The following is a 6,578-nucleotide window of genomic DNA, read 5'->3' as shown; positions in this document are numbered from 1 at the left end:
CCCTCCGCGAAATTACAGCCTTTCGCTGGATCTTAGAGACAACGATGAACAAGACGCCGACCCTAATCTCAACAGAATTCACAGTCTAGAAGAGAATTCGGACAAATGAATAATTACAGCACAGTGATATCAGATCTAAGGGGGGGAGATGCAGCAAGCACTGGAGACTTGAAAAGGGGCTCCTGCCCAGGCTTGGGGTCAAGGGCGTGTCGGCGAGGCTGCTTGGAGGAAAAGATGTTAAGATGGAGACCTTGAAGGCAAAGACTTAGCCAGGAGTACAGAGAGTGTAAAGAATGTTCCAGACAGAGTATAAATTCAGTGCTGGCTGGAGCAGTGCCAGAGATGGAATGGAGAGAGATGTTCCTGGGAGGCAGGCAGGGCCACATCCTCAAGAGTCCTGTGGAAATGTGGAGCATTCACGCAGCTCAAAAGCTTTCTTTTTAAATTAATCGTTTATTTATTTTAAATTATTACGTTTGAGTCAGAGTCTCAGTCTGTTGCCCAGGCTAGAATGCAGCGGCATGATCATGGCTCACCACAGCCTCAATTGAACTCCTGGGCTCAAACTCCCGAGTAGCTGGGACTACAGACCCCTGCCACTGTGCCTGGCTAATTTTCAGATTTTTTTTTTTTTTTTGTAGAGACCAGTTCTCACTATTTTGCCCAGACTGGTCTCAAACTCCTGCCTCAACCTCCCATGGTGCTGGGATTACAGGTATGAACCACTGCACCCAGTCATCAAAAGCTTTCAACAACTCTCCACTGTCTACTGAATGAAGCCCCAGCTTCTAAGCCTGGCATTTGGAGTCCTCCTCAACCTACACCACCCCCCACAGAAGGGGTGCTACTTTCTGACAGGAGTTTCGTCTCCTTCGCCCAGCCCAGTACCCAACTACAGGCCTCATCGTCCTCAGGATGCAAAAGGACTCATTGTACTCACTGTTCTCTTCATACTGTAACTCATTCTGTTCCCTCCACTAGGGAACCATTAAGCGCTCTGCCCTGCCTGGCAGGCTGTCTAATCCTGTACTTCCTTCAGTGTTTCTCTAGATCAAGAGTCTTCCTCTCCATGATGCTTCCCTGGCCCCTTATGTCCTGAAAGACCTCTGCCCCACTCCCAGTTTCTGCAACATTTGTGTGTACCTGTCGCTTGGGGGCTGACATCACACTACCTTGTGCTGTCTCCTAGGTTGGTTGGAGGCTTCACTCGTCAGCAAACTGAGCTCCTTGAGGTCTGGTACTGAGTCCTACAGTGGCTCTCTCCACCCACACACCCCATGTCCTCCCAAATCACCAGTGCCCAAGGTTCCTGCTTTGGGGTGCTCTGCCCTGCCTGGTGGGCTGTCTAATCCTGTACTTACTTCAGTGTTCCTCTAGATCAAGAGACTCCCTCTCCATGACGCCTCCAACCTAGGAGATAGCACGAGGCAGTGTGATGGCAACCCCCAAGCAACAGATACACACAAATGTTGCAGAAACTGGGAGGGGGCAGAGGTCTTTCAGGACGTAAGGGACCAGGGAAGCGTCATGGAGAGGGAGAGTCTTTGGGTTCACCTGTCCTCCTGATACACCGTCACTACCACTCTCCTTCCAGGAGCCAAGATAAAGTCATCAGGAGAGAGTGATGGCAGAACCGCACTGCGGTAATTAAGCCCTGGATCTAATTAAAGCTGTGGTTGTTGGTGGTGGCCATAGAGCATCAAAAGCTTAGTGCAGATCAGAGAGTGGTCTCTTTGGCTGATAGTGCTCTACAACTGGCCAGAACATGCATGACAAATCAGAGCTCCTGGTCGTGAGAGGGACAATGGAGGTCATTTCTTCCAGTCTCCTACTCCCAGACCAGGCCACACTGGAGCCATTTGCTGCCAGCAGAGTTTAAAATTTCCCAGGGATGGGAATGCCACAGCCTCCTTTACCTTCTTTGTCACTGTTAGGATGATCTTCCTTGGGCTCAATCAGACTCTTTCCTATTGCAAAATGAAATAGTTGAGTTCAATGATACTTCTTCCTTCCTTCCTTCCTTCCTTCCTTCCTTCCTTCCTTCCTTCCTTCCTTCCTTCCTTCCTCCCTCCCTCCCTCCCTCCCTTGTTGGAGTCTCACTCTGTTGCCCAGACTTGAGTGCACTGGCCACTCCCAGCCACCGCAGCCTCGACCTGCTGGGCTCCGGCGATCCTTCCGCCTTAGCCTACCAAGTAGCTGGAATTATAGGCATGCGCTACCACGCCCGGCTGATTTTTTGATTTATTGTAGAGATGAGGTCTCGCTGCCCAGGCAGGTCTCGAACCCGTGGGCTCAGGCAATCCACTCACCGCAGCCTCCCAAAGGCACAGGATTACAGGCTGAGCCACCGAGCCCGGCGACACTTCTTTCAATCTCGTCTTTTCTGGGATAAAAATGTAAATACCTTGTTTTTTCAGCAAATGACTGATTTTCTAGCCTTTTCATTATAGATCTCATCCTCTGATTTCCCAAGTTTCCCTTCAAGTAGCTACCATCCCAACTCTGGCCTTTATCTTGTTACTAAATTGCTTTAAGTTGGAATTTGGGTGAACAGCTTTGGACTTCCTGTTCTCCCACTACCTCACCACTTTTTAAATCAAGATAGAATAGACATACAATAAAGTGTGTAACGTGCACTGATCTTAAATATACAGCTTAACTTTTTAAAAACATTTGCTGTAACTACCATTTAGTTCAAAATGTAGAACATTTCCAGTACTCCAAATGGTTGTCTTCTCAGTTTATAATCAATCACCCCATCCTCCAGAAGGAACCACCGTGTTTCCTTCCGTTATCAACTTGTTTTGGGGAGCAACATTTTGTAACTTTTGACAATGATATTTTATGCTCCGTGATCCATTAATGGATGATACTTGTGTCAATGCCATTCTGGTCAAAGACCACAACAAACACACCTGTAATTAAACAAGCTATACTTTTACTCATTGCAGCAAGGGAAAAAGCATGAGATGGGGAAGTATGGGGGCTCTTAGTAAGAGGGTGTAAGAAAGGACTTCATATAGAATTTGGGCTTATGCTAGATAATTTGGGGAGAATTTAAGAAAGCAGGGCTTGACTTTGAATTGATTGCTGTCAAGATCAGGGGTACTTCTATGACTGGGTATCTTAATAAAGCCTATCTAGAAGAGAAGACTAAAGCACGGATGTCACAGGTAAGAGGAAACAAACAGTCTGTCATATGAGCCAGGATAGGGGGAGTGTTGGTCTTTCTTGTGGTTTGGACAATGATCACTTTTTATCTGTGTTCAGATATGATTATGGAGTGGCTCCGTTTGTGTTGTGACCTGTCATGGTCGCAGAGTGGCCTTGTCTACTGTTGATGTTCTGTGAAATTGTTTATGTTAAACAGGAGAGGGTCGGGGCTGCTTTTCTGACATACCAACAGGTGGTGAGGTCTCTTCTGGGCTGCATGCTGGATATATAGAAATGACTTGTCTTTGTGTCCTTGGGGACTTCATGGTTAGTGGGGAAGGTGGACAAGAAAACAAATATATCCATTGTAAAGCATAATAGTGGAATTAAGGGTCTGGTCTCTGTAGACAAACTTCTGAGTTTAAACCTCAGCTCTGCCACTTACTAACTGAGAATTTGGGCAGGGACTATTTTCTAAGCCTCAGTTTCCTCATCTGTAAATTGGTATGATAATAGTATTTACATTATGGAGTTGTTGCAAGGATTACATGAGCCAAACATGGATCACGGGTGACATAAGCAGCTTGGACTTGATGGGGGGAGAGGTAGATCTAGGTTTTAGGGCTTGAAGTTTACACAATTTGGGGGACCCTCTTTAAGAAAAATAATTTTAGAATATATTACTTTTCCAAAATGTGTGACTGTGCGAACACATTGCTAGGTCTCTGTCCAGGGCCTCAGAAGGGGTTCTGAAGCTGAAATTTCATTCGCTTCTCAGTGGCTCTGTGGGAAGAAACAGAAGGGGCAAAATTCTACGATAGTTTTATTCTTTTCAAATCACTTTCTTATAGGCTCAGTGGCTCAGCCTATAATTCCAGCACTTTGGGAGGCCGAGACGAGTGGATTGCCTGAGCCCGTGGGTTTGAGACCTGCTTGGGCAATTCGGCGAGACCTCGTCTCTACAATGCATCAAAAATTAGCCTGGTGTGGTAGCGCGCCTGTAGTTCTGGCTACTTGGAAGGCTGAGACACAAGGATTGCTGGAGCCTAGCAGGTTGAGACTGGCTGGGAGCACGCCACTGCACTCCAGTCTGGGTGACAGAGTGAGACTCCAACTCTAAAAAAACAAACAAAAAAACCACACAAAAAAACCCCCAAAAATCACTATCTTCAAACAAGTGCTCCGCAAATACCCTTGTCCTTAGCTGAGACCTGCTTGAGTACACTTAACTCTTTCTTGTATTATAGCCTGGAAGCTAGTGGGCAATGCCAGTGATAGAGGAATCAACTGAGGTCTGGTTCTGAATATGGCTGCACCAATGGGGCCCAACTGGAGTCCAAATGAAGTCTCTGTAACTCTTGTTAACAAAATGCAGGCCAGGTGTGGTGGCTCACGCCTATAATCCCAGTACTTTGGGAGGCCAAGGTGAGAGTGTTGCCTGAGCCCACAGGTTTGAGACCAGACTAGGCGACTTGGCAAGACCTCATCTCTACAATAAATAAAAAAATTAGCCGAGTACGGTGGTGTGTGCCTGTGGTCCCAGCTATTTGTAAGGCTGATGTGGAAGGATCAGCTGAGCCCAGCAGGTCGAGGCTGCGGTGGCTGTGAATGAGCCACTGCACTCCAGCCTGGGCACAGAGTGAGACTGACTCAAAAAACAAACAAAAAAACCCACAACGTGCTAGCCGGGTGCAGTGGCTCATGCCTGTAATCCCAGCACTTTGGGAGATGGAGGTGAGAGAATTGCCTGAGCCCAGGGGTTCAAGATGGCGAGACCTCGTCCTTATAATAAATCAAAAAAATTGACCGGGTGTGGTAACACCTGTAGTTCCAGTTACTTGGAAGACTGAGGCGGAAGGATCACCTGAGCCCAGCACGTTGAGGCTATGGTGGCCTTGAGCATGCCACTGCACTCCAACCTGGGCAACAGAGTGAAACTCCAACTCAAAAAAAATTTTTTTTTTAATTGAGCACCTAGTATGTCCCAGGCACTGTGCTCAGTGTTGTATATAAAGTGACAAATAAGAGAGATTAATTCCCTGCCCACATGGTGCTTTCATTATAGTGAGGAGAGACAGATAAAAAACAAACATATAACTAAGATGAGTACATATTGTGTTAAATGCTCTACAGAAAATAGACAGGATGCTTTGATGAAGAATGAAGGGAGGGAGGTACTTTTAGGAGAATAGTCAGGGAAGGATTCTGTGAGGATGTAATATCTGACACCTACTAAGAATCACATTCCATGAACTTTGTTGCTATACCACGTGGTAGCGAGCCTGAGATGACCCCTAAGCCTTTTTGCCAACTTGAGGCCCTTCACATACTGATCCTAGCTGATCTTTTTTTGTCTCATCTCCCTTCTCATTCTTGGCCACCCACTGCTTGGGAGCATAACGTTCTCTACTCCTGTTATTCCCTCTCACCCCTGTGCACCTTTGGAAGTGCTGTCTCCTCTGCTAAAATATGTGTTGAGTCTATGTGGCCTGTCTAATGTCCACCCCAGCCACCCTCCACCTGATGCACTTCAGATGCCAATGTCCAGCTCTGGGAAGGAACATATATGTGGCAAATTCTGGGCACACCTGAGCTCAGTCAGTGGCACAATGACTCTGAGAGTCCTCAGTTTGCCCACCAGGAAACCAAGGCTTATGGAGACCAGGTGACTTATCCAAGGCCTTATGGTTAATGATTGGCAAAACAGATCTTCCTGTCCTGCTGTCCTACCTTGATGCCTGACTGGAGGGAAAGGACAGGAACTGGGGCCTCTGAGGCTGCTCTCATAATCTCTGACTGGACCTAACTCCAGAGCTGGGGGAAACATCCCCCAAGGCAGCTGCCAGAGTCCTAGCTGGGAGGAACAAGGTGGATGAAGCCCAGAGGAAAGAGGCCAGGGTGAGGGGGCTTCCTGCAAAGAAAGGGTTTGGACATCCTGCTCACTCCTACCTGGGAGAGGGAAGCTGGTGAGGGCGTTCCCTTTTCTGCTTTCTGGTTCCTTCCAAGCCTTTGGGAGTTTACTTGGCTTCAGCATCCTGCTTCCCAGAATCTCTCATCAAAAATGATTCTTGGAGGCTGGGCCAGTTCAGGGATGCCCAGAGGCCAAGGCAGGCCTGAATTCCTCTCTTAATCTTCTCTTTCTGGCTCCTAGCCTTGTTATCATCAAGTCTATCAAATGCCTGGTACAGGCTTGCTGGCCTGCAGAACCCAAGCTGGCTGGGTAGTTACCAAGTTCTCAGTAGTTGGGGATAGAATGAGGTTGTAGTGGGGTTAGGGGTGGAAACCTGGCCAAGAATACCAATCGTTCCTTGAAATGGGAGGCCAGGCACAGTGGCTCATGCCTATAATCCCAGCACTTTGGGAGGCCGAGGTGAGGGCATTGCCTGAGCCCACGGGTTCAAGATCAGCCTGGGCAACTTGGCGAG

The sequence above is a fragment of the Carlito syrichta genome, unplaced genomic scaffold (assembly GCF_000164805.1).
Source record: "Carlito syrichta isolate Samal-C Ts95f unplaced genomic scaffold, Tarsius_syrichta-2.0.1 Scaffold308186, whole genome shotgun sequence".
NCBI classification, from domain to species: Eukaryota; Metazoa; Chordata; class Mammalia; order Primates; family Tarsiidae; genus Carlito; species Carlito syrichta.
Note: the sequence above shows the minus strand (reverse complement) of the source record.